This window comes from Staurois parvus, unplaced genomic scaffold (assembly GCF_062004578.1).
Source record: "Staurois parvus isolate SC_StPar_1 unplaced genomic scaffold, SC_StPar_1.0 ptg000634l, whole genome shotgun sequence".
Lineage (NCBI taxonomy): Eukaryota > Metazoa > Chordata > Amphibia > Anura > Ranidae > Staurois > Staurois parvus.
The window spans coordinates 5,666,215-5,692,561 of NW_028318430.1; the positions used below are offsets into that span (position 1 = coordinate 5,666,215).

Below are 26,347 nucleotides of genomic sequence, written 5' to 3' on the forward strand. Positions count from 1 at the left end.
TATTCCTTCCACTGATACTTGCTGACCCCTGTTCCAGTACGGTGCTGCTGCAGCCAGCATATGTGGTTGCAGCAGCACCTAAGCACGGCACACTTACCTGCATCTCCACACGATTTTTGCGGGGCCGCTCAGCTCCGCCTCCTCGCCGGTGATTGGCCGCCTGTGTGCCTTTCCTGAGCTACAGTTCTGGCGGCCAATCACCGGTGAGCACATTCAGTGGATGAACCGAAGGAAAGAGCAGCCGCGCTTCCTGGACCGGATCGTCGTGGGACCGGAGCCAGGTAAGAGACAGCAGCCCCTGCCCACCCCTGTACTTAGTTTCCCTTCTGTTGGAAGGGGGGGTGGCGGCGGCGGTGGCGGCACCGCGCCGCCCCCCTAAAAAGTGTCAGCATGCCGTTACCGGAGTATAAGACGACCCCCGACTTTTGAGAAGATTTTCAAGGGGTAAAAAGTCGTCTTATACGCCGGAAAATACGGTATATAAGATGCTCAGCATAAATGAGTACACGCCAACAGATTTGTCAGAAAACCTCTACTTTCCTTTTAGAATCAACATTTTTTATGGGACACTATATTACAAAATATTGCCACAAATGCAGGCCATTGATTGCAAACAAACTTTGTTCATTTGCACACGTAAAAAAGTATTTTTCCTAACAAATTCATTCAAGACCATGTTGCAAAAATGAATACACCCCAATGAAAGTCTTAAGCCAGACATATATGTTTCAAATTCCAAAAGAATTTTCATTAAAAAAATATTTTTTCTAAGAATTTTTGTTCAAATTTCTCATTATTAGCGGGCCTTAGCAACAGACGATTTTCAAGCATACATCGAATTTGAGTGTTCGGGCATGTTGGCAATTTTTAAAAAAACGAACGGATTTCTAATCAATAATGGGAGAATCGTGTGAGAAATGTAATTGAAAAAGAAATGAGCATGAGCTGTGACCTAAAAAGAAAGGAAAATTCTTGGTCACAAAAATTATTTTCTGTAGCAACATGAGGTGAAATTAAAGGCTTGGTTGGTCAAATTTCAAAATGAATGGTGGCACCATCAGATTACAAAATGCACACAATTTCCAATTTTCTAAAAAAATCCTTCAGGATTTGACCCATGTATGGCCTGCAATAGGAGAAAAGCTAAATTTTACACAACAAAATCCTAATTAACAAGAATTCAACTACAAGTGAGTCTAATTATTCATTAAACAGGTGTCCAGCAGACAGCTGATTATAAAAGGGCATTGCTCAACAAAGAAAATCCCTTATCAGTTCACGCTATCTGCAATGGCACCACATGGAAGAGAAATTTCACAAGGCCTGAGAAAGAAAATATTTTCTTTACACAAGAAAGTTGAAGGCTACAAGAAGATCAGAAAAGCTTTACTTATCAACCAAATTACTGTAGCAAAAGTAATACAAAAATTTAACAAAGATGGAACTGCAACCATCTCACAGAGACGTCCAGGCCATCAACAGAAATTAACACCTTCGACAGTAGCATCTTCAGATGAGAAGGGTTGAAGAAATAGAAAGACAAACAAGAGTTATTGTTTCCCATGACACAATACGGCATACACTGCGAAGGAATTGCATGCATGGGTTTCGTCCACGAATTAAGCCTCTCCTAAAGCCCATGCACAAAAAAGCCTGCCTAGAATTTACCAGGGCCCATGCTGAACACTAATGAAACTCTGTACTCTGGAGCGATGAGACCAAGTTAAATGTTATTGGAACTGATGGCTTCAAAATTGTATGGCATTGTGAGGTGAGGAGTACAAAGAAAAATGCGCGGTGCCTACAGTGAAACATGGTGTTGGGAGTGTCCTCCTGTGGGGTTGCATGAGTGTTGCTGGTGTCGGAGAGCTGCATTTCATTGATATTATCATGAATTCACAGATGTACTTCTCTATATTGAAAGAGAAGATGTTACCATCACTCTGTGCTCTTGGTTGTTGTGCACTTTTGCAACATGACAATGATCCAAAACACACATCTAAGGCTACTGTTGCATTTCTGAAGAAGAACAGGGTGAAAATTATTGAGTGGCCAAGTATGTCTCCTGATCTGAACCCAATTGAACACCTATGAGAAATTCTGAAGAGAATTCTGAATCCATCATTCACCATCCAGCATCCAGGCTCTAAAAGAGGTGGTTCTTGAAGAACTAAAAAAGATAGATGTTGCAATATGTCATCAACTTCTTCATTCCATGCCTAGGAGACTTGGTGCTGTCCTTACAAATAATGGAGGTCATACAATATACTAGATGTAGTAGCTTTTGTTGTGGGGTGTATTCATTTTTGCATTAACTTATTTGAATAAAACTGACTATTTTGTAATCTAAGTTATATTATTAACCTTACTTCCATGTAATGAACTAAACAAATGTTCAAAATTTTGGAAACTGTTCTAGTGTTCGATGAGATATTGATTAAAATCTTACTTTTCAAAATGGGTGTACTCACTTATGCTGAGCATTGTATATTGTACATTCACATCAGTCCCTAACCCTCAAGGAGGGTACAATCTAAGGCCCATAATTCTCATTCATACAAACACATGCTGGGCAAAATTAGAAACGATCCAATTAACCTACCAGCATGTCTTTGGAGAACCACATGTGAGACTGTTTCATAGGCTAGCCACAAAGAGAGGCCCAAAATCCAAGGAGCACTGTCAACAACCGCCTGTCGGTACCTCTAGCAGTCCACAGGACAGGATTCCCCAGAGCGCGGAGTCAAAGCCCCAGTCTGCTTGTTCACCAGGGCCCCTGATGGTGGGGATGAACTTGGAGCAGATAGGGACCAGGTCGCGGCCCCTGAGTACACCTGCCCGTGGTAGAGGGATCCGCTAGAGGTATATGCAGGTAGAGAGCCTGACGTGAAGAGGCGGATGGCTGGAGCAGGAATGGCTGGATCCGTGCAGGATGGATGGATGGATGGCAGAGTAGTGAGCGTGGTCAAACTGGCCAGGTCGGTAACAGTGGGGTCAGCGTAGTACAAGGCAGCAGGCAGAAGAGTAGTCAGGTCACTCGCCGGGGTCGGTAACAGGAGTTCAGATCAGATTAGGGATATCCAGGTGAGAGGTCAAACGAGCCAGGGGGTCAGAGCAGGAGAAGTCAGCAGAGGTCAAGATCAGGCAGCGTCAGCAACAAATCACAATAGCAGGTATACAGGAACACAGGATAAATAGACCAAGCGGCAATGAGAGACTGTGCAGGGCAGGTTTAAATAGTGCGCTCTGCCCTGTCATTGGTGCCAGGCGAGCGATCGCGAGTGCGCATGCACGGCCACCGCCGCCCAGGTCCTAGTGCCCGCCGGCTAGTATGGATCGGCGTTTTGCACATGCGCAGACCCGCTTGTCGCCGCGATCCCTGACAAGCACCTTCAGGTGTTCTAGGGGCATAAGTTACACATCTCATTTCCTGGCTATCTGACCTTTTTGGAGACTATGGAGTGCCAGAATAGTGGAAACACCCACAAAATGACCTCATTTTGGCAAGCAAACAACCTAAGAAATTTTCCAAGAGACATAGTGAGTCTTTTGAAGACTTAAAAAAGTGGAATGAAATTTTATTTTTTACACAACGTTGTTCATAAGATGTTTCTAGCAAACAGCATAGGCATACTTAGAATTACACCTCAAAACACATTCTGCTACTCATCCTGAATATAGGGATACCACATTTGTGAGACTTTTTCACAGCCTAGCCACATAGAGAGAGACCCAACATTCAAGGAGCACCTTCAGGCATTACAAGGGCATAAAGTACACATCTAATTCCCTATCACATTTTTGGAGGATTTGGAAACGCCCACAAATTTTGGAAAGCAAACACTCCAAGGTATTTTCTAAGAGACATGGTGAGTCTTTTGAAGACTTAAAAATTGTGGAATATAAATGTATTTTTTTTACAGAAGGTGTGCATAGTTAGATTTACACCCCAAAAAGCATTCTGATACTCCTCCTGAGCATGGCATTGCCAATGTGGGAGACTACTTAAAAACACCTGCCTAAATTGCTGGTGTGAATGTAACCTTACACCCAGGGTTGGACTGACCATTTGGAAACTCGGGCACTGCCCGAGGGCCCGGGGTCAGTAGGGGGCCCCATGAGATCCCCCTGGTACCTTTTTCATAGGCTTTTTTGAGTTTGGGCAAGGACACAGGGGCCCCATGATCCCCTATTGCCCGGGGGCCCCATAAGTTGTCAGTCCGCCCCTGCATACACCTTAAGATCTGGTTCACATATACGTGGATTGGATACGGTTTGAATTGCATCCAGTCCGCATGACAAGAAATAACATTGCTTCCTATGGTGCCTGTTCACATACGTCTGGTGCACCGTCAGTACGGATTCAGGGTGGATTGTGAAAGAGTCCTGTCCAGGGGCAGACTGACCATTGGAGCACTCGGGCACTGCCCGAGGGTCCAGGGTCAGTAGGGGGCCCCATGAAATGCCCTTGGTACCTTTTTATAGGCTTTTTTTGGATGTACTTTGAGTGTGGGCAAGGACACAGGGGCCCCATGATCCCCTATTGCTCGGGGGCCCCATGAGTTATCAGTCCGCCCCTGGTCCTGTCTGATTTCTGAGCAGTGCAGTTCAGTTCAGGTGAGGATTGCTGGCTCATTGACTTCTATGGGAACTGCTTCTGAATCACACGTCATGAGTTTGTGAACATGATTTCAGGCCTGATCCTGATGTAAACCAGACCTGATTCTGATCTAAACCTGACCTGAACCACTGAACAACTACTGTGTCAATTAGCTGTGAAAACAGAGCTTTAATTCGCACTGCACATGAGTAAATCTGCATTAAAACACATTCTGATACTCCTCCTGAGCAGGCCTGGACTGGCCCTAGGGCACATCAGGCATTTGCCCGGTGGGCTGGGGCACGTGTCCTAAGAAGAGCGGCCTGTGGATGTCTGGGCCACACAGCAGGAGGTAAGTGGCAACTGCGGTCTAGACAGGGTTAACACAGACCCTGGCCGCCACTTGCCTCCCGCTGTGCGGCCATGCCTACAGCAGGGCCAGTTCCGGCAAACTAGGGGGTGCAGAAGAGGACCTGCTGGCAGGGGAAACTAACCCCCAGGGTGCTGCTGGAAATACAGGGCATGAGACAACGGCAGGCTCTCACCTAACCATGATGTCTGCATAGGGGAGGAAGGTGAGCGCAGTGCAGCCACACATCCTGCTCTGTAGCAGCGTTGTGTGTGTGTGTGTTGGGGGATTGCGTGGATTGGGCTGTCTCTTTGCTGGACTGGGCCATCTCCTTGCTATATGGAGCTGTCTCTTTGATGGATGGGGCTGTTTCTTCACTGGATTTGGCTGTCTCTTTGCTATATGGAGCTGTCTCTCTGATGGATGTGGCTGTCTCTGCACTGGATTGGGCTGTCGCTTTGCTATATGGAGCTGTCTCTTTGCTGGATTATGCTGCCTCTTTGCTGGATTGGAATGTCTCTTTGCTGGATTGGGCCTTCTCTTTGCTGGATTGGGCCATCTCTTTGCTATACAGAGCTGTCTCTTTGCTGGATTGGGCTGTCTCTTTGCTGGACTGGGCCATCTCTTTTCTATATGGATCTGTCTCTTTGCTGGAATAGGATGTCTCTTTGCTGGATTGGGATGTCTCTTAGCGGAATATGTGGGGATGTCTCTTTGCCAAAGGTAGAACTGTGCAGGGGAGGCAGAGGGTAAAAGGGGACACTCTGATTAGAGAGAAAAGGGGGGCATAACTGCAAAGGGCACTGTGATAGGGGGGAGGGGGGAGATCTGTAATTCTGTGATTGCTAGGGGCACTGTAATGTAAGGGGGACTGCACTGTAAAGGGGTACTGTAATCAAAACAGTGCCCCTTTACAGTGCAGTCCCCTTTTATATCACAGTGCCCCTTTACATCACAATGCAGAAGACACAGATTTTGTGAGCATCTCATCACCAATCGCCCACACGAATGCCTACCTACCATCCTATTCTACACCCCCCGGTCCCTTGGATGCTCAGTTTAACCACATGCAGCCCAGCCACTGTAGAAAGACGGTGGTAGGGCGGCACGGCTGGGCAAAACCACGTTTTAAAACGTGTGTTCAAAACAGGTAGGGGGCGTGCGCGAGGCGCGCCTCCGCCCTACCTGCCCCGCCGATCACGGCTGCAGATGTCAGTCGTCGGGTCACAGCCGGTCATTATCGGCTGTGTCCCGGCGATTAGCGGCAATCACTGACAGAGCACAGCTGCAGTTCCTGACATGCTGACATGCTGAGCCGGAGAGAAGAGTTTATCTCTCCCGATCAGCTTGTCCCCCCCTCCTCCCCGTGCAGTACACACCCCCGCCCCCTAGTAAAACACTCCCCTCACACAGTTAACCCTTTCACTGAATAATAAAGTTAACCCCTTCCTCCCCAGTGCCATTAGTACAGTGTCAGTGGTTTTTTTTTTTGCACTGATCACTGTATTGGTGTCACTGGGGATGTTAGTGACCCCAAGTCAGTTCCCCCCCAGTGTCAGAATGTCCTGCAGTCCCGCCATAAGTCGCTGATCGCTGCCATAAGTCACTGATCGCCGCCATAAGTCGCTGATCGCTGCCATTATTAGTATAAAAAAAATTAAAAATCCCAGTATCTTTCCCGCCATTTGTAAACGCTATAACTTTCACGTAAACCAATTAATTTACACTTAATGGGGTTTTTTTTTTAGCAAAGACATGTCACAGAATGCATTTTGGCAGAAATGTATGGCTAAATTTGATTTTTACATTTTTTTTTACTGGACATGTTTTATAGCAAAAAGTCCAAAATATTGTTTTTTTCCTTAAAATTGTCAGCCTTTTTTCTTATAGCGCAAAAAATAAAAAACGCACAGGCGATCAAATACCACCGAAAGAAAGCTCAATTTGTGGGAAAAAAAGGATGTAAATTTAATTTATGTACCGTATTGCATGACCGCACAATTGTCCATTAAACTAGCGCAGCGCTGTATAGCAAAAAAATGGCGTAAATTGCAGTATCTATACCATAGTTTGTAGACGCTATAACTTCCACACAAAGCAATCAATATACACTTATTGGGATTTTTTTTTTACCAAAAACATGTAGCAGAATACATTTTGGCCTAAATTTATAACCAACTTTGAGTTTACTATATATTTTTTATAGCTAAAAGTAAAAAATCTTGTTTTTCTTCAAAATCTTTGGTCTTTTTTTGTTTATAGCGTGAAAATTAAAAAGTGCACAGCTGATCAAATACCACTGAAAGAAAGCTATATTTGTGTGAAAAAAAAGGACGTAAATTTTGTTTGGGTGCAGCATTGCATGACCACGCAATTATCAGTTGAATTAGTGCAGCGCCGAGTAGCAAAAAGAGGCCTGGTCATTAAGGGGGGTAAATCCTCAGGAGGGCAAGTGGTTAAAATGCCCTGGTCTATTTTATGTCCCAGTCCAGGCCTGCTCCCGAGAATGGGGATATCAAATGTGAGACTTTTTCACAGCCTAGCCAAGTAAAGAGGTCCAAAATTCAAAGAGCACTTCAGTCTTTACTGCAATTACAGCTGCAAGTCTTTATGGGGATGTCTCTACCAGCTTTGCACATCTAGAGAGTAGAAATGTTTCCCATTCTTCTTAGCAAAATAGCTCAAGCTCTGTCAGATTGGATGGAGAGTGTCTATGAACAGCAGTTTTTAAGTCTTGCCACAGATTCTCAATTGGATTTAGGTCTGGACTTTGACTGGGCCATTCTAACACTTGAATATGCTTTGATCTAAACCATTCCATTGTAGCTTTGACTGCATGTTTAGGGTCGTTGTCCTGCTGGAAGGTGAACCTCCACCCCAGTCTCAAGTCTTTTGCAGACTCTAACAGGTTTTCTTCTAAGATTGCCCTGTATTTGGCTCCATCCATCTTCCCATCAACTCTGACCAGCTTCCCTGTTCCTGCTGAAGAAAAGCATAACCACAACATGATGCTGCCACCACCATGTTTCACAGTTGGCATGGTGTGTTCAAGGTGATGTGCTGTGTTAGTTTTCTGACACACACACTTCAATTTTGGTCTCATCTGACCAGAGCACCTTCTTCCACATTTTCTGTGTCCTCCACATGGCTTCACGCAAATTGCAAACAGGACTTCTTATGGCTTTTTTTCAATAATGGCTTTCTTCTTGCCACTCTTTGTTAAAGGCCAGACTTGTGGAGTGCAAGACTAATAGTTGTCCTGTGGACAGATTCCCCCACCTGAGCTGTGGGTCTCTGCAGCTCCTCCAGAGGTACCATGGACCTCTTGGCTGCTTCTCTGATTAATGCTCTCCTTGCCCGGCCTGTCACTTTAGGTGGACGACCATGTCTTGGTAGGTATTCAGTTGTGCCATACTCTTTCTGTTTTCAGATGATGGATTGAACAGTGCTTCGTGAGATGTTCAACGCTTGGGATATTTTTTTATAACCTAACCCTGCCTAAAACTTCTCCACAACTTTATCCCTGACCTGCCAGGTGTTTCTCAGCCTTCACAATGCTGTTTATTCACTAATGTTCTCTAACAAACCTCTGAGGGCTTCACAGAACAACTGTATTTATACTGAGATTGAGCCCTGGTTCACACTGATGCGGTGAAAAATTAGCAGCGTTTTCACATCAGAATCGCACCCCGTTCATGCGAACAGCTGCGGGTGTGACTGTTAACAACACCCCGAAAGCGGTCCGCATAACGCGGTGCGATGTGAAGAATTGGATCACATAGGTGTGAATACCCATGCGATCCGATTCTAGTGCGGACCCAAAAAAGGGTCCTGCAGGTTTTTGGTCCTGGTGTGGTGCGAATAGAGCTATACATAATGTATGGCTCAGATCTCACCGCACACAAAACGCATGTGATTTGCACAGGAATGCGGTGCGGTTCCTGTGCGAATCACATGCAATATACAGAGCCACACGTGTGTGAACCCAGGCTCAATTACACACAGGTGGACTTTATTTACTAATTAGGTGACTCCTGAAGGCAATTGGTTCCACTAGATTTTAGTTAGGGGCATCAGAGTAAAGGGGGCTGAATACAAATGCACGCTACACTTTTCAAATATTTATTTGTAAAAAATGTTGAAAACCATTTATCATTTTCCTTCCACTTCACAATTATGTGCCACTTTGTGTTAGTCTATCACATAAAATCCCAATAAAACACATTTACATTTTAGGTTGTAACATGACTAAATATGGAACATTTCAAGGGGTATGAATACTTTTTCAAAGCACTGTAAGTAGAGTCACAAAGCCTGCGTTGCCTTTATTTCCTCTATGGTGGTGGTACTGTGCACACTGCCATTGTCTTCTTAAAGGTCATACACTTTTATTTCCCTACTAATAATGCCTTCTGTCACAACATTATTATAGGTGAGCACACAGCGAGTAATTTGACACAGAGCAGCTCTGCCCTCCCTCATCCTCCGACACAATGCCATCCTGGTCCTACTGATAAAGTTAGTTGAGAAGAAATGTCACATGTCCCGGCTCGTGACTGGTCCCCCCTCCTCTGTTTCAGTGGCGGAAGCAGGAAGCTGGCAGGGGCCGGAGTGACGTCACGGCCGGGTTGTGGATCTGTCCGCTGGGGATCCATGGAATGTACGACCCCGAGGGGTGAGCGGCGAGTGAGGGGCGGGCTACGACCAGGGAACAGGTGACTTGCTGTGTATATGTGTGCGCCATGTGCTGTCTATGTGTGTCCTTCTGTCATACCGGAGGGCTGGGAGAACATGGTAGGGAATTAGTGGTGTCAGGAACCCTGGCCAGTCCTCAGAATACAGTGCAGGACTACCCTTAGGTGTGGGGGCTGCATGGAACACAATGACCCTATGTGTATCCTGTATTCATTGTACAGCAGGGGGCAGTGTACTATGCACGGTAATGACAGAGGTGGAGTGCCCCCATACAGACAGCCCCATCCTCATTCAGTGTCTGCTGGATAAGTAGAGGAGAGCTCTCTGATCTCATACAGCACTGTTCTCCTTCTCCACTGCCCAAATCTCATACAGCACTGTTCTCCTTCTCCACTGCCCAAATCAAACAGGGCAGGAGGGCAGGTAATCCAGAGACCTGCTGCTAATGATCAGCTGGGGTGGAGAAGGTGACACTTCAGTTATATCTAGGGATGAGCTCAGGCGTGCTTGGATCTAGATTGCGACCACTAGGAAAATGTCATTGTTCTGGGCCAGTCATAAGCGGCCAAGGCATTCCTTGCCCTGCAGCCCTTCATACACACCCCATGTATACATGCAGTGGAGAATGCCTCGGCCACAGGTGATCAGCCCAGTATACTGGCAGCTTCCTAGTGGTCTCACTCTATAACAAGGATCCAAGCACACCTGAGCTCATACCTAGTTGTAATGTATTGATGGGAACAGGCTTAACCATCTCCCGTCCAGCCCATGTATATAAACGGCCAGATGGTGGCACTGCAGGGGCGGGTGGCAGTTTTTAAACGGCATCCCCACCCCCTGCTTGTGCGCGCTCCCTAGGAGCGCACAGCACCGCGATCTGTTGCCCTCTGTGTCCACCGGACACAGTGGAACACCAATCGTCAGACGGGACCTCTTTGCGAGGTCCTGATCATGTGGTCACTGATTGGCCAATCAGTGATTACATGCAGAGTAGTAAGCAAGATGTCACTTCTGACATTGCTTACTACATATGAAATCTGTGAATGATCACAGAGGTCACATGGTACAAGGCTATTCACAACAGCCTTGTACCATGTGAAAAGCTGTGACCAATCACAGCTCACACAGTTCTCAATGGCTGCAAGAATGCAGCCAGAGAGAAGGATAAATGATTGCTTTTACAGCCTTTATGGGTGTAAAAGCAATCAGTGTAAAAAAAAAAAAAAAAAATCTTCATCACCCCCCACAAGTAGTACAGTGTCACCACAGTGACACTGTACTGCTAGGGTGACAGTATGTAAAAAAAAAAACCATAAATAATATAAAAAAATAAAAATGTAAAAAAAAGTTTAAAAATTAAAATTTTTGGTTATAAACTAATTTGTTTTTTTTTTTTTTTACTAAAAAGATAACGTAATAAATTTTGGTCAAGATTTATGATGATATATTATTTATTTGCAAAATTTTATAAGAAAAACACTTTTTTTCAAAATTTTTGGACATTTTCATTTACATAACAAAAAAAAATAAAAATCCCAGTGGTGAATAAATACCACCAAAATAAAGCTTTATCTGTCTCAAAAAAATGTTAAAAAACTCATATGGGTACAGTGTTCCATGACCGCGCAATTGTCATTCAAAGTGTGATAGCTCTGAAAGCTGAAAATTGGCCTGGACAGGAAGGGGGTGAAAGTGTCCGGGCATGAAGTGGTTAAAGGGGTTGTAGACCCTTACATACCCAGTGAAGGGACTATCCTCATATCCTCAGTTGATACATAGAGATGAAACAAATCCTTCTACATAAGTTGTATCTGTCTGGAGCAGGGTGGATAAAAATAGATGATTTAAAAAAAAAAAATTGGATTTCTTTGATTTAAATCAGATTTTTTTTCTACTTCGGATTTTATTTTTATCAAATTTTATTTTAATAAAATGCTTTTGGAGTAAAAATCTATCTAAAGATAGTTTTCTATTTAAGATACATTAATAATTTAGTTTATACAACATGAAATGGAGCTTAGTTATGTAGCATGAGGCTGTTTATTCTGCTATATTTACATTTTTGGTAAACTCATTCAATGAATCCAAGCTCTGCAAGCTGAGATAACATGCACTGCATTGATGCATTCACACAATTTCACAGTAACCGTGAGAAAAAACATGAAATAAAAGAAGTTGAGTAGTTCTCCAGTTGTGTGATTAACCTATTAACCTAAAATCGGTTCTGATATCGCTGTTTTACTAACCTGACAGCTGAATATTCTAAAAAGGAAACTTTCATTTGGTTTGCAAATATTAAAGATTCTAACTACCAGCAAGAATGAGTCGGATTCCTTACATTTAAAGAGCATCTGTCATTTTGGATCCATCATGGCAGCGCTGGTTAGCGGTCTTCCACTCACCTGCTGCCGCCACGTCCCTCACCTTGTTGTGTCACTGCCGCATCACCAGCCGTCCCTTTAAAGTGAATGGGACTGTCGGTGAGTCAACAGCAGGTCAGGAGCCACTGCAGGACAGAGATGACAGTTGTGCTTAAAAAATTATGATTTAAATTGAACTTTTTCGCTTGTGATTTGAATCAACTTGATTTAAATCAAATCCTCCCTGGTCTGGAGTCTTAGTTACATAGTTAGTCTGGCTGAAAAAAGACAAAAGTCCATCCAGTTCAACCATAGAAAAAAAAAAAAGTTATAATCCTATACCCACAGTTGATCCAGAGGAAGGTAAAAAAAACCCAGCAAGGCACAATCCAATTTGCTCCTGCTGGGAAAAAAATTCCTTCCTGATCCCCCGAGAGGCAATTGGATATTCCCTGGATCAACTTTACCTATAAATGTTAGTATCCAGTTATATTCTGTGTATCTAAGAAGGAATCCAGGACTTTTTTGAAGCAATCCACTGAGCTGGCCAGAACCAACTCTTGAGGGAGTCTATTCCTGGAGGGAAGGGGCACACCCCCCTTTACACAGCACACAGGAACAGAGCTGAGGCTGTTGCTCTGCTAGAGCACCCTCCCCTGTCACCATTTTTCTCTCGGTGTCAGGAAGCTTTATCAGCAGTGATTCATGGTGATAGAGGAAAGAAGCAGCAGACAGAAATGACACTTAGTGCACCTAACTGAGACGGGTACACACCATAGAGGGATATGCTTTGTTCATTTTTCATGTCTGAGGTTTACAGCCATTTTAAAGTGTTATTAAACCCAAAAGCAAACCTTTTAGTGCTGAGTCACACATGTGCAGTGCAGATTGAAGCTCAGGTTTCACAGCTAATTGATCCAGTAGTTCAGCAGTTCAGGTTAGGATTTTATCCTGTTCACAACTGATGACGTGCAATTTAGAAACAGTCCCCATAGAAGTCAGTGAGCCTGTAATCTGGACCGCACTGCTCAGAAATAAGACAGGACTCTTTTTCAGTCCGCACTGCCAGTGCACCAGACATATATGAACAGCCACCATAGTAAGCAATGTTATTTCGCATGTCATGCAGAGCGGATGTGGTTCAAAGTGCATCCAATCCGCATATACACTGTTTTGCCAAAGGTATTGGGTCAGCCCTCCAAATCATTGGATTCAGGTGTTCCAATCACCTCCATGGCCACAGGAGTATAAAATCCACCACCTAGGCATGCAGACTGCTTCTATAAACATTTGTGAAAGAATGGGTCGCTCTCAGGAGCTCAGTGAATTCAAACATGGTACTGTGATAGCTTGCCACCTGCGCAAGAAGTACATCCGTGAAAAGTCCTTGCTGTTAATTCCATGGTCAACTGCTAGTGGTATTATAACAAAGTGGAAGCAACTGGGAACAACAGCAACTCAGCCACATAAAATGACAGAGCGGGGTCAGCGCATCCTGAAGTGCACAGTGCGCCAAAGTCGCCAACTATCTGCAGAGTCAAGAGCTAAAGACCTCCAAACTTTTTTTGACCTTCAGATTAGCACAACAGTGTGTAGAGAGCTTCATGGCATTCCAGTTTCCATGGCCAAGCAGCTGCATCCAAGCCTTACATCACCAAGTGCAATGCAAAGCATCAGATGCAGTGGTGTAAAGCGTACTGTTGCTGGACTCTAGAACAGTGGAGATGTGTTCTCTGGAATGATGAATCACGCTTTTCTGTCTGGCAATCTGATGGACGTGTCTGGGTTGGGCAGTTGCCAGGAGAACAGTACTTGCCTGCCTGCATTGTGCCAAGTATAAGGTTTGGTGGAGGGAGGATTATGGTGTGGGGTTGTTTTTCAGGGCTTGGGCTTGGCCCCTTAGTCCCAGTGAAGGGAACTCTTAAGGCGTTGACATACCAAGACATTTTGGACAATTTCATGCTCCCAACTTTGTGGGAACAGTTTGGGAATGGCCCCTTCCTGTTCCAACGTGATTGCGCACCATTGCACAAAGCAAGGTCCATTAAAAACATGGTTGAGTAAGTTTGGGGTGCAGGAACTTGACTGGCCTGCACAGAGTCCTGACCTAAAATGGGTAGAACACCTTTGGGGTGAATTAGAGTGGAGACTGTGAACCAGGCCTTCTTGTCTGACATCAGTACCTGACCTCACAAATGTGCTTCTGGAAGAATGGTCAAACATTCCCATAGACACACTCATTCCCATAGACACACTCCTTCCCAGAAGAGTTGAAGCTGTTATAGCTGCAAAGGGTGGGCCAACTCAATATTGAACCCTATGGACTTAGAACTGGGATGCCATTAAAGTTCATGTGCGTTTTGACTGTCTCAAGGCTCGGTTTGCGTTGCCCAATCATATCTTCTTTAGGTATCTCCAGCTCTGACACGCTGCCCAGTCCCAGTTTACCTTTTTTGTTCGTTTTGGCCTCGTGCGCAGTTGAAAATCTATTAATTACATCCCAATTAGATAAGCCACTCTCCTTTATATCCTCTTTGTCTGGCTCGATCAGATACTTCTAAGGTCACTCTTCTCTACAATGAGTTGCACAGCTGTTTGCCCGACCTGACTGATGGGGATTGGGAAGAGGGTATTCAGCAATATATTCCCCTTTATGACCTCTGCTAGGGATAGATGGATTCAACTTACATTTCTACATAGGGTGTAAGAGGGATGTTGGTACCTTTGTACACATGGTCTGTTCTTGCCCTATTATAAAAAATTTTTATGTTTGCTGTCTTGCTACCTGGGGTTGACCAGAACATTTGAATGTTTTACTATTGTACTCTGATTTTACTTGCATTGTACATTGATATGTTGTACACAGCTTTTTACAGTGATCTGTCCACTTGTCATTAGTACCGGTCTCATTTTGGTATTGTAAATTTGTATGCCAATTCTCTTTGTTACTTTTTACTAATAGTTTTACATAATGCAGCAACATCCACATACGTACATGGGACACCCAATGTTCAAGGGGATTTTTTCTACCAAAGCAAATATACGTTTTGCGCACTGGTACTGACCAGGGTTCCAGCTGGAGTTTGTTAGCTGGAGTTTGGCTTCAGTTTGTCAGTGTATTTAAATCTACTAGTACATCTAACACTCCCCTCCCACCCAGACTGACAATGCAGCTGTCCAAATCTGCTGTGTTCCTTCATCCAGAGTTGGGGCACTCTTATACAGGAGGTGTGTTACTGGCTAGATCACCAGGTGAAAAAAGCCTAAAAAAGGAAAACTGATGCAGCCACCACATCTAATGACTGGTAAACTGTGATATATTACATTTTTAGTTTTAGGTTTAATACAGCTTTAAGGCCCTTTGCGCAATGGCTTTGACAAACCTGCATTTATATGTATTCATTGGTCATTTCTGTCATTTGTGGAGTAATTGCATTTTACTTCCTGTTGTGGCTATGGGACAGGAATTGAAGGGATATCTCTCCAGTGAAACATAATTGGCAAAAAAAAGTAACACAGATTATAACCTTCCTTAGGTTGCATTCTCACGGGCATCTAGCCTTGCTGAAATCGCAGTGGCAGAAATCTTCCTGTGGCTGGTATTGACAGTTGTACATGTATAGTTGCAGCTGCCAAGCCTGTATGATGCAATGACAGGCTGTTGGCGGCCGCAGCTATTCGTGACTGTTCTCACAGACAGCGATTACCTGCGGTGATCATGGATGGATCAACACAAAGTGCGTCCAGCCATGATCACCACAGGTAGTTGCTGACTGTATGATGACAGCCTGTTATTGCACCACACAGGCTCGACAGCTGATTCTATCTGCATACAACTGTCAAACCCAGTTGCAGACATCATTAGATTTTTGCCATTGGGAACTGCAGTGGTGCTAAATACCATGCAAGTGCAACCTTACGCTATCCTAAATGAAAAATAATTTGGCTTTAGTTCTACTTTAAGGTCATGGAGAGGCAGTGCAAATAGAACTGTAAAGCCCACCTATAACTTCTGTGAGATACAGCATTGCCTTCTTATCACAGAAGGTATATAAACATCTTAATTTCCCGTACAAAACACTAAAACCAAGCGCTTAGTCACAGCTGATGGGTAAGTGAGGCAAAAAGGAATGATTTACATGACTCCACCCACTTACCCATAAGCAGAAACTCAGCCCCAGTTTTGGGGGTTTTGTGCTGGAAGGGAGGATGTGTAAATTCTTTGTTATTAGCAGCAAATGCTGTATCTTGCTGTGTTTTAGGGAAAATAGAATTTTGGTGCATGCAGCTTAGATACACTGAATGCAAGAAAACTCAGGTAAAAGTACATTTTGAAGGCATAAAAACTTGATCAGGGAAGCATAAAGTTAGTTTATACTTCCAGATTATCACTCTTTCTCCTTTATTTCCTTTATACAGTATGGCTAAAATTTTAATAAATATTGTAAGAAATGTAAAACACTTGTTGAAACCTCCAGGGGGCCCCAGTGCACTTAGCACTTGGTCCCGTCCAAATCTGTGCTCTGGATGTGAAACAGAATAATATTTTTATTTCTGTCAGTAAAGGCTGTAGTTACACCCCAGGCTCAAGCCCAGTTTATCGAGTTTCTATTGGGTGTTACATCCATTTATAAAGCCACCCCTCTTCATTCTGTCATTCATGTCAGCTTGTATTGTTGTGACTACGCAGGAGATGAGTGCCATAATTTGACCAAAACACAAGGTAACAACAACAAATGCAAGTCTCTAGTAACTAGAGACTGTTCAGATGTCCTGTCCTGTCCGCTTAGGAGGAGGAGACAGGAGTTGTCCAGGCTTTGTGTGCGCTGTCTGCCAGGTCCCCTCTCCTGGTGTACTATCAGCCAAAGGTTCACTCATTTGTTTAGCATAGTCAGACAACCATGGCGAGAGTGCACGTGAGCTGTCTGACCAACTAGTGCACCAGGTTCAACAGGACCAAGTGTTGTATGAACAGGGTACCTTGAGGGTAAGGGGGATCAGCAAGGGTTTTAAAGAAGAATAATTTTTTTTCTTACTGTTCTGCCCACTATTAGACAAAATATATGTATCACTTTATCCCATGTTGCTTGGTGCTATCTAACTGTAGCTATGAGGTCTGCACCCCATTCTGTAGTGGCAGGTCTGACAACAGCTAGGAAGGACACAGGGGCTTCACAATTGCAAGTTGTCTTGGATTTGAGCACTTTCCAGAGACAAAAGTAGCAGCAGCAAGAGGAATGCATAGTTTTGTTGCTGTTTGTCCCAGGAAATTGCCAAGGCAAGCTGCCAGTATGAAGCATCCCTCTCCTTCCTAGCAGTTGTCGGATACGCCTGGGACAGTTCTGACCTCATAGTTATGGTTTGGAAGCCCCTACAACATGAAATAAATGACTACATGTCCTTTGTCCCATAGGGGATGGAACAGTATAAAAAATATATGATAGTTCTTTTAATTGGAATTCCAGGCAGCTATAATACAAACACCCTTTGTCCTAGGTATATATCAGTTAAACAACAAACATGTACAGTTTTTGCACTGTAACCCAGTTAGACTGTATTGCACTTCATTACACTGCCAATCAAACGTGTTTTCATGCACTGGGAGCTGAAGGGGAACCTTTTTTGGCCCTGGTTCACACTGGATCCGACTTTTAAATTGTGCGACTTCAGAGTCGGATGGCAGTGCGACTTGATAGACATCTGTGCTACTTCATGCACTGATATCTATGCAAGTTGCACCCCAAATCGGCAAAAGTAGTGCAGGAACTACTTTCTAATCTGTGCAACTTGATTAGAACGGTTCCATTGCTGATCATTGCATGCAATTTGTCATGCAATTTGAAAGGTCAAAATGCATGACAATTCACATCAGTGTGAATTAAGGCTTAAGCAGAATATGGAAGAAAAAACTCCTGGGGGATGATGAAGTCTCAGAATTGTGGTAATCTGCATCATTGTCCATTAAGCACACATTTCAAAGCTAGAACAGTGACATCACCTGCACTGAATGTGCAGCATGTTAGGAATGTGTGAATTGTCAAGAGTGACCCAACAACATTACATTTCCTTTGTTGTTGATGATGGGTAAAACAGTATTTTAACAGCATGTTTAACTGACACATTGCACATATCAGGGCTGTTAAAACCCCAGCTAACCTTAAGCATAGCTATCTGCAATTACAGCATTAAAACATGTGATTGCAGTTAGGTTCTAAGAAGCACTAACAGCTTGTACTTTATCTACAGAATAAATGTCAGTCCAGCAAACAGTATCTCTAGCTTCACAAGACACTCTCTCTCTCTCTCTCTCTCTCTCTCTCTCTCTCTCTCTCTCTCTCTCCTGGTCCTAAGAGAAACACCTTTCATTAATGTAATTGCTGACCTTTTAAATGGCTGTAAAACAATTTAAGTATTTTTTTTTCTGCTTATTATTTTTCATGCTTGTGCTTATTAATATCTCTGCTGCTAAGGGAGTACTTTCCCAATTAGTCATGTATGTTGCTGCGGCACTCCCTGGGGTGGCATTGTACTTCCAGCAGCCGCCTTTTTATAATTAGTCTCTTTGCTTCAAGAAGCAGCAGCATTGTTTTGCTGTGTCCCATCTTGATAACATATGTGAAGATGACTTCCCCATGAGCCTGAATTATTAGTCCTTATACAGAGCTTCCCTATTGTTCCACAAAGATCTCCAGTAATGACTAAGTTGCCAGTATATGCATGTATCCTTCTCATTTTATAAAGACAACTTTTATCTGTAAATATAATTCTACAATTTGTGGGGTTTCTGTGCTCCTAACACTTAGGTGCTCATGAAAGAATTCAAATGTTGGGACTTGCATGTGGCCATCCTCTCTATTCATCATATCATCTAGCTAATTTCCAGCAAAAAAAGTAAGAAGCCAGCAAACTACAGACAGTCGCCATGGTGTTTGTATTAGGCAGTCTTATTTTACTGACCTATTTACACAAATTCAGAGACCTAAAGTAAAGTGTGTGTATATGAATAAATCAGTAAAAAAGGCAAAGAAAAACCCTGGTTGCCATTTTTTTTTCTCAATCACACACAGACAGTACTGATCCATATGCTCTCTCGCTCTCACAGTACTGATGAGTTGCCTAACTATAGCCATAACGGCCCAGGCAGCTGCTATGGGGCCCGAGAGTAGGCAGAGGGCCCCAGTGGGGAGGTTGTTTGATATCTCCATTAAAAAGGAGTTGACATGAGAGCCACATAATTATGCTGTTTTGCAGATCTCCTTTTACATCCCTTCTATCTGTTTGTATTTTTAGAGCCTTCAGAGATTCTTGTCATCCTGGCCAGCACTTTAATACTCTTTATGCTGAAAGCTAGCCATACACTATGCAAATTCTGACTGTTTCCTGATGAACCGACTGTAATTTGCTAAGTGGGTGACCCTGTCAAAAGCTGGGCAGAAAATTATCGGTTGCACAGCTATTTCGATAGCTGGCGGGGGTGGCTTTCAAAATCTAACAGGCACAGTTGAGAATTTGTTCGTCTGTTCTGTATGGTGAGGATGTAGAAATCAGTTTGATTTTTTTTTTTCATTCAGTCCACAGGCTGGACAAGAAAATTTCAATGTATGACCAACTTAAAATAGAGGCCTGGGATGAAAAAAACCTCCAACAGTTGTACTCACCTAGGTGGATGCAGAATCAAACCGGGCTGTGCAGGGGGCAGGAATGGCCGGCTCAGGCTCTCAGCAGTGCGGCTTTAGCCCACTATCAGCTGACAGCGGGTCACAGAAGTGCAGAACAAAGGGCAGTCCTGTGATCCCTGGGAGAAGCAGGTCCAAAACACCTTTGACCCTACTTCTCCATAGAGAGATTCTAAACCTAAACCATCATTTTTACATAGAGAGATAGGAAACGGACTCCCAGATCAAGTGATAAATTAAAGTATTAAAAAAATTACTTCCACAATACCTTTGATTCCTTCTGCTTCATTATACTTTCAGCCAAACGACCTGGGTGGTGGGAGGGCCCAACTGGCCCTGCTGAGAAAGGCAATGGCAGAAGGGGACACAGTCAATCACTATTACCCACCCTGTCAGGCTCCCAGCTTCCTACGTCATCAGCAACAACATATGATGGGATGGGTAAGAGTGTTATAGACATTCGCAGCAGGGTAGGCTGGTCTTACCCATCACCCAGGCTCTTTGAATCTGAAGAGGAGAGGCAGAGTAAGCTGCATACACAGCACTTAGAGCATTTACGCATGAGATGGCAACGCTGCAGAGGGCAAATGACCCTACAGATTGTTGCCACCACTAACAGCCATGAAAGGTCACTGGAAGGACAGGGAGTTTTATTGGAAAAAAAAGTGTTGAAGCCACAGATAATCAGCTATTGCTAAAAAAAAACAAAACAAAAAGACAAACATTTAAATCTTGATTGTTTGCAAGTCATAACTGGCAGAACTTGTAGATAAACTATTGCCCTCTTTGAGTCTTATTTCTTAAATTCTGATCACATGGACCATTTTCTCCTATTAATAGGTAGTGATTGAAAGACAACCGTTTTAATTGTTCTTTAACCCCTTCTTGATGGAGGGTAAAACAAACTTTAATGCCTGAACACAATTTTGCAACTTTGACATGTGTTAGTAAAACTGTACGTATCATAACTACTTCGTGTATCAAGGTGGATTATACCTTGTCTTTTTTTAGGATAAATTGGGCTTTCTTTTGGTGGTAAATGGTATTGGATATCTCCTATTTTTTTTATTATCGCTGTAAAATAGTAAAAAAAATATATATTTTTTTATAAATTTAGCTGTTAATTTGTATTGCTACTATCATAACCTATCAGTAAAGAACAACCCAAAATAAATTCTCCTATTCCTTGTGATCCCTGTAATACAACATACAGGTGAAACTCGAAAAATTAGAATATCATGCAAAAGTTCATTTATTTCAGTAATGCAATTTAAAAGGTGAAACTAATATATGAGATAGACTCATTACATGCAAAGCAAGATAGTTCAAGCCATAATTTGTCATAATTGTGATGATTATGGCTTACAGCTCATGAAAACCCCAAATCCACAATCTCAGAAAATTAGAATATTATATGCAATCAATAAAACAAGGATTGTACATAGAACAATATCGGACCTCTGAAAAGTATAAGCATGCATATGTACTCAGTACTTGGTTTGGGCCCCTTTTGCAGCAATTACTGTCTCAATGTGGCGTGGCATGGAAGCTATCAGCCTGTGGCACTGCTGAGGTGTTATGGAAGACCAGGATGCTTCAATAGCGGCCTTCAGCTCTTCTGCATTGTTCGGTCTCATGTGTCTCATCTGTCTCTTGACAATGCCCCATAGATTCTCTATGGGGTTTAGGTCAGGCGAGTTTGCTGGCCAGTCAAGCACAGTAATCCCACGGTCATTGAACCAGGTTTTGGTGCTTTTGGCAGTGTGGGCAGGTGCCAAGTCCTGCTGGAAAATGAAGTCAGCATCCCCTTAAAGCTTGTCTGCGGAAGGAAGCATGAAGTGCTCCAAACTCTCCTGGTAGATGGCTGTGTTGACCCTGGACTTAATGAAGCACAGTGGACCAACACCAGCAGATGACATGGCTCCCCAAATCAACACAGACTGTGGAAACTTCACACTGGACTTCAAGCATCTTGCAGTGTGTGCCTCTCCATTCTTCCTCCATACTCTGGGTCCTTCATTTCTAAATGAGATGCAAAAGTATCTCTCATCAGAAAAGAGGACTTTGGACCACTGAGCAACAGACCAGGTCTGTTTTTCTTTAGCCCAGGTAGGACGCTTCTGACGTTGTTTGTTGTTCAGGAGCGGCTTGACAACAGGAATACGACATTTGAAGCCCATGTCCAGGATCCGTCTGTGTGTGGTGGCTCTTGATGCACTGACTCCAGCCTCAGTCCACTCCTTGTGAAAGTCCCCAACACTTTTGAATGGCCTTTTCCTGACAATCCTCTCCAGGCTGCGGTCATCCCTGCTGCTTGTGCACCTTTTTCTTCCACACTTTTCCCTTCAACATAACTTTCTAACTTTGATAGAGCACTTTGGGAACATCCAACTTCTTTTGGAATTACATTTTGTGGCTTTCCCTCCTTATGGAGGGTGTCAATGATGGTTTTCTGCACAACTGTCAGGTCAGCAGTCTTTCCCATGATTGTGATTCCTACTGAACCAGACTGAGAGACCATTTAAAGGCTCAGGAACCCTTTGCAGGTGTTATGGCTTAATTAGCTGATTAGAGTGGGACACTTTGAGCCTAGAATATTGCACCTTTTCACAATATTCTAATTTTCTGAGATTGTGGATTTGGGGTTTTCATGAGCTGTAAGCCATAATCATCACAATTATGACAAATCACGGCTTGAACTATCTTACTTTGCATGTAATGAGTCTATCTCATATATTAGTTTCACCTTTTAAGTTGCATTACTGAAATAAATGAACTTTTGCACGATATTCTAATTTTCCGAGTTTCACCTGTATGTATATGTTATTTGTTGTTTGTACCCAAAGTAGGGCCCAGAAAAATAGTGCACATATTGCTTTTCTATCATAACTAAAACACACTGACACCAACTGATACAGATACTAATATTATTATTATTTTTTTTTTTAAAAGCCTACCCTTGACCTTAACTCTAACCTTGACGCTGATCTAGATCAAACCTTGATCTAGCTATTTTTTCTTTCTTTTTTTTTTTTTTTTTTAATGTATTTTTACACACACTTTTTTAGTTACATTTTTCTCCTCCGACAAGGAGAGAAAGATACAATATATAATACTCTCCATTCAGAAAAGAAACCATGAACAGGGCAGGCTTTACAGTGATTAATCAGAGAGGCTAATACAGCCATCAGGTGCTTGGGAACAGGGCTTTCCAGTTTCCGATTGTTAGTACTGGACCCAGGGCTCTTGATCAGAGCCTGTTTCCTGTGCTGAGAAAACACTGTGCAGCATGCTCCAGCATAAACACAGGTACACATTTACAGTATGTGGCTTCCCAGAAAAAGACCCACTTTAGTGAGACCTCATATATGTATACAGTCAGCAGGAAGGAAGTTAAAGCTTTCCTTCTCAGTGTAACACTCATAGCTGAATACTTATCTTCAGCCACACTCTAGAGACCTTCATCGTGTGGCCCTAGCCAGCACCACACAGCCTTTGTACAAAGTCCTGGGCACATTCCGTGTAATTCATTTACCTGTAAATGGCTGGGGCTGATGTGAGTCTAGCTATAAGAATTAACAAGGTGTGTTTACACAGGTTACACAGGTTTACAGCCCAGCCAGGCTTTTTTTTTTATATGCAATGGCTGTGCAGCTCTGCCAGGGCTGCACAGTGAAGATCTAAAGAGTGAGCTAAAGGTATTTTACTATGTGGGCTACACTGAGGGGAGGCACTTCAAGGGAAGGCAACTTGTGTGATGAAAGGCTGCCACCTTTCTGCTCTCCAGCTGCTGCAGGCATTTAACACTTTGAGTTGGTTTCATACCTGCTAACCCTGCTGTACACCACTTTCTGTAGTGACGTAAGCTGGCAGGAGGAACCGCAGTGTGTAGAAGCGCAGTGGGTACTTTACACACCTGGAAGTGTTGAATACACTGCAGTGCACAGTCCTGGAGTGAGTATCCATCCTGATGCCCGCTATGGCAAGCGCTCATTGGTCAGCGTTGCCACATTCTGACCAATGAGAAGCTCTGCTTTCTTCTGGAACATCTTAGCAGGAGAAGAAGCCTTAGATGCGCTGCTCATTGGTTAGCATGGTCATGTGGCTGTGCTGACCAATGAGTGCTTGCCACTGCGAGCATTATGATGAATTCTCACTCCAGGGCTGTGACAAGTGCTCATTGGTCAGCGTGACCACACTATACAGACAGGAACACGCAGACAGCTGCATCAACAGCACAGGGTATCACAGTTGCTATGTGCAGTGGGGTTAGGAGGCATGGCTAGGATATTTGGAGTTGACATTTTTCATTTTTCATGAAAAGGCAAACTTACCCTTTGACCCTTTAGTGACCAGACTCTTTTAAGGCTCAGATGCCTAGACCAAGTTTAGCAGCATCGGTTTGCATCAGATAGCTTGAACATAGCTCTGTGACTAATTTTGTATGATACACTGGGTCTGAGAACTAGAAACACACCGAGTTGTACATTCATAGTTCTCTGATGTAGGGTTTATTAACATTGTCAAGGGCTATTTCACATTTGAACTTAGCTGTCCGTTTATAATGCAGCGGTAAATGACCGCTGCTCAGTTCTCTGGCATTCTCAGAGGAGACAGTTCTTCTCTGAGTGCCTGATTATGAAGCGATGTGGATCGCTTCTCCTAATGAGGAGTGAAGCGATCTTCAAATGCTTTGAACTCTAGAAAACAGCTCCTGTTACTGTAATCTCGTGAGATCACAGTAATAGATCAGTCAAACACTCAGTTTACTAAGAAGAAATTACCGGTGCTTTGTTAGTGGCTCTCTGAGGAGACCTCTTGCCTCCCCCCTTCCCCCCTTCTCTCCCCCCCCTTTCTCCCCCCCTTCCCCCCCCTTTCTCTCCCCCCCTTTCTCTCCCCCCCTCTCTCTCCCCCCCTCTCTCTCCCCCCTCTCTCTCCCCCTCTCTCCCCCCCCCTCTCTCTCCCCCCTCTCTCTCCCCCCTCTCTCTCCCCCCCCTCTCTCTCCCCCCCTCTCTCTCCCCCCCCTCTCTCTCCCCTCTCTCCCCCCTCTCTCTCCCCCCCTCTCTCTCCCCCCTCTCTCCCCCCCCTCTCTCCCCCCCCCTCTCTCCCCCCCCCTCTCCCCCCCCCTCTCCCTCCCCCTCTCTCTCCCCCTCTCTCTCTCCCCCTCTCTCTCTCCCCCTCTCTCCCCCTCTCTCCCCCCTCTCCCCTCTCTCCCCCCCTCTCCCCGTCTCTCTCCCCTCCCCGTCTCTCTCCCCTCCCCGTCTCTCTCCCCCTCTCCCCTCCCCCCCCTCTCCCCTCCCCCCCCTCTCCCCCTCTCTCTCTCTCCCCCCTCTCCCCCTCTCTCTCTCTCTCCCCCCTCTCTCTCTCCCCCTCTCTCTCTCCCCCTCTCTCTCTCTCTCCCCCTCTCTCTCTCTCTCTCTCTCTCTCCCCCCCTCTCTCTCTCTCTCTCCCCTCTCCCCCTCTCTCTCTCCCCTCTCCCCCTCTCTCTCTCCCCTCTCCCCCTCTCTCTCTCCCCTCTCCCCCTCTCTCTCTCCCCTCTCCCCCTCTCTCTCTCTCCCCCCTCTCCCCCTCTCTCTCTCCCCCCCTCTCCCCCCTCTCTCTCCCCCCCCCTCTCCCCCCTCTCTCTCCCCCCTCTCTCTCTCCCCCCTCTCTCCCCCCCTCTCTCCCCCCCTCTCTCCCCCCTCTCCCCCCCTCTCTCTCCCCCCCTCTCTCTCCCCCCCCTCTCTCCCCCCCTCTCTCCCCCCCCTCTCCCTCTCTCCCCCCCTCTCCCTCTCTCCCCCCCTCCCCCCTCTCCCCCCCTCCCCCCCTCTCCCCCCCTCTCTCCTCTCCCCCCCTCTCTCCTCTCCCTCTCTCTCTCCCCTCCCTCTCTCTCCCCTCCCTCTCTCTCTCCCCCTCCCTCTCTCTCTCCCCCTCCCTCTCTCTCTCCCCCTCCCTCTCTCTCTCCCCCTCCCTCTCTCTCTCCCCCTCCCTCTCTCTCTCCCCCTCCCTCTCTCTCTCCCCCTCCCTCTCTCTCTCCCCCTCCCTCTCTCTCCTCCTTCTCCCCCCCTCCCTCTCCCCCCCTCTCTCCCCCCCCCCTCTCTCTCCCCCCCCTGGCAGTGAGAATTTTCACACAGATCGCCAGTGAAGGGCTGAAATCGCTCCTTCATACACTGGCCATTTCTGTTTCTGTCAGTGACAGATTCTGTGTGATCAGCGGAGAACACATTCTTTGCCGATCTTCTCTGTTTCATAAACCACTAATGGTCTGAGATCAGTGATGATCCTCAGGATCGCTGCTGATCTTAGTTTCATAAACAGACGCCTAAATTAGTTGTATTGTGGTCATGAAGTGGTAAAGAATAATTGCCCTTCCTGACCACAATACAATTTATACTTTATAGACACTTAGGATTTTGCACCAATACATGTTTCCAGTGAATCAGGTTTATAATTATTTGAAGTGGAACTTTAGGCAGAGCTTTTTTATGCTGTTAGGAAGAATATGGGGAAACCCTTAGTTGGGTTTTGTTGCAGTCTGAGCCTGCATTGTAGACAGGTCCTTGTCACCATTGGCATTCCTGTGTTTCTCATTTCAACTGTGTATTTCCAGTTTGTTTTAGCACATTTGCATGTAAGTGATAGTCATTGAAAAGACATTGTGGCTTCTCAAGTATACAGGACAGATTGT

At 44.7% G+C, this 26,347-nt stretch overlaps 1 protein-coding gene across 2 annotated transcripts in view; it reads left to right on the plus strand.

The window, feature by feature from the left end:
• Positions 1-9,506: 9,506 nt before the first annotated feature.
• Positions 9,507-26,347, plus strand: part of NIPA2 (NIPA magnesium transporter 2) — a 52,860-nt gene continuing 36,019 nt past the window's right edge. The window contains exon 1 of one of the 2 annotated variants that reach the window (XM_089693509.1): positions 9,507-9,664. The gene's annotated coding sequence lies outside the window, so the exon portion shown is untranslated. The remainder of the gene's footprint in view (positions 9,665-26,347) is intronic. The other variant, XM_089693510.1, reaches the window with a different exon arrangement.